Genomic DNA, 2,500 nt, shown 5'->3' with positions numbered 1-2,500 from the left:
ACGCGCAAGCACGCCTTCGGCTCGCCCCACCGGCAGGACGTCCCACGATACATGCCAGTTAAACACCGACGGGCGGTGAACCAACAGCGTGGGACACAAATCCAACTACGAGCTTTTTAACCGCAACAACTTTAATATACGCTATTGGAGCTGGAATTACCGCGGCTGCTGGCACCAGACTTGCCCTCCAATAGATACTCGTTAAAGGATTTAAAGTGTACTCATTCCGATTACGGGGCCTCGGATGAGTCCCGTATCGTTATTTTTCGTCACTACCTCCCCGTGCCGGGAGTGGGTAATTTGCGCGCCTGCTGCCTTCCTTGGATGTGGTAGCCGTTTCTCAGGCTCCCTCTCCGGAATCGAACCCTGATTCCCCGTTACCCGTTACAACCATGGTAGGCGCAGAACCTACCATCGACAGTTGATAAGGCAGACATTTGAAAGATGCGTCGCCGGTACGAGGACCGTGCGATCAGCCCAAAGTTATTCAGAGTCACCAAGGCAAACGGACCAGACGAGCCAATCCGATTGGTTTTGATCTAATAAAAGCGTCCCTTCCATCTCTGGTCGGGACTCTGTTTGCATGTATTAGCTCTAGAATTACCACAGTTATCCAAGTAACGTGGGTACGAACTAAGGACCCATAACTGATTTAATGAGCCATTCGCGGTTTCACCTTAATGCGGCTGTGTACTGAGACATGCATGGCTTAATCTTTGAGACAAGCATATGACTACTGGCAGGATCAACCAGGGAGCTGCGTCAACGAGAGCTGAGCAGCCGGCCGCCCGGGAGTGTGTCCCGAGGGCCCCGCGCGAACACGCAAGCGTCCGCTCAATTATTCTGCAAACAGGAGGAGGCTGAGCTCCCCCTGCACGATTACACCTCGAAACCCTCTCAGGTCCCGGCGGCGCGCAGCGCCGTCCTAAGTACTTGGTCGGGTTCGAGAGAGGCGCAATCGCCCGGAGATGGGCGAGTAGACGCTTTCAGTGCGAACACCCGTGCTCCCAACTGAGCTTGCCGCTGCCAGACCAGAGGCCCGGGAGCGTGCTGTCGTGGCATTGCCGGCGGGAAAACAACACGCGCCACCTACGGTGACCGGCAAGCTCCAACGCCAGCGCCACAGAAGGGCAAAGCCCCACTTGGGTGCAGAAGCGAACTCACCCAGCACAGCGCACGCGCCAACACGTCCGCAGAGCTGCGATACAAACCACCTGCGAGAACCGCTGGGGGCGACCGAAGCAGCAGACGGCGTCGCGACGCCGAGTGCCGGGCGGCGGCGCATCCTCAACGCACACAGTCCGCAATCGGACCAGCACACTGCAGATGTCCACCGCGCTTCGCACCGGGCTCGGCAGAACCCACTTTGGCCGCCTGGCGCCGCGCGCAGGGTGCGCCGGCGCATAGCTGGGACGCCAGCCGGGCCCGTCGGCCGGCGCTCCTGCCACTGGGCGCCCCCCACCAGCCGGCTGTAGTGCGTGCGCTCACGCAGCGCGCGGCCAGCACGCCGGGCGGCCCCCCCTCACCGGCCGGGGACTGTCCCGCCAAGCCACAGCCTCGTATCGCTTCATACCCACATGGCCAACTCAGGTTCGGGGGCATGGCGGGTACCGCCGAAACAACCGGTTCATAGATGTACCGATCGTCGCTATCACCGATGCACCTGCAGCGCGAACAACCGCTCAACAACTGATTTCCAGTTCATTTGCGGATCTTTGGCAGCAAACGTATACGTCAATCTACATTTGCGAAATCTACGATTCTGGCATGCCTGCATGTTATGTGTCACGACACGCTACATCAGCCCACATACACACTGCGGCATGTACACGAGAGAACACGTGGAAGATGGTCCGCGCACGTGTGCAATGTCCCTTGCGCGGTCGACTGTCAACCGGGCCTCTGTAGCATGTCGCAGATGTGGAACGCGGGTCCACCGTGCTATCATGTTGTGTGGGGCAATACGATTAAATAGGAAAACCCTCGTCGCTACATCAACAGACGGCTCACGCTGATTCCCGGCAGAGGGAGGAGGGGGGGGGGGGGGGGGGGCCCAACATGCAATACTTTCGTCCTGTACCTACCTACCACATGTCTGTACGGCGTACAACCTGTGCAATCTCGCTGTAATGGGGAGACGAGACAAGTAGCATCGTGCACAACATATGGCCCTTATGATTCGCCATTGTAGGGCGCAGCCGGTGTACGGTCAAGCATGTGCCACATTATGTCACTCAGTACGTAACGACGGATGATCAGTGTGGGTTACGCGTACATCAGCGGACAGTCCACACAGGCCGTACCACAACGTACACTGACTGCATCGACAAACCGAATGCAACTGAACAGCTGCTGCAAGGCTCATTTCACAAACAAACGCCTGACCGACCAGCTTGGAAGGGCAGGAGGGGAGGGCGATATTCGTTCTGTAGCGGTACACCCTTCCAGTGGTTAGCGGGACTGTGTAGAAAGTACGCAACACTCGAAAGACCTTTATGTG

The 2,500-nt window shown here is 58.0% G+C and overlaps 1 non-coding gene across 1 annotated transcript in view; it reads right to left on the bottom strand.

Moving 5' to 3' along the window:
- LOC126333017 (small subunit ribosomal RNA) overlaps positions 1–756 on the bottom strand; it is a 1,894-nt gene extending 1,138 nt beyond the window's left edge. Inside the window, exon 1 of the ribosomal RNA XR_007564042.1 lies at positions 1–756. This exon is cut by the window's left edge and continues 1,138 nt beyond it. This is a non-coding gene — a ribosomal RNA (small subunit ribosomal RNA).
- Positions 757–2,500: the final 1,744 nt, after the last annotated feature.

This window comes from Schistocerca gregaria, unplaced genomic scaffold (assembly GCF_023897955.1).
Source record: "Schistocerca gregaria isolate iqSchGreg1 unplaced genomic scaffold, iqSchGreg1.2 ptg001554l, whole genome shotgun sequence".
NCBI classification, from domain to species: Eukaryota; Metazoa; Arthropoda; class Insecta; order Orthoptera; family Acrididae; genus Schistocerca; species Schistocerca gregaria.
This window is presented reverse-complemented; position numbering and strand designations above follow the sequence as displayed.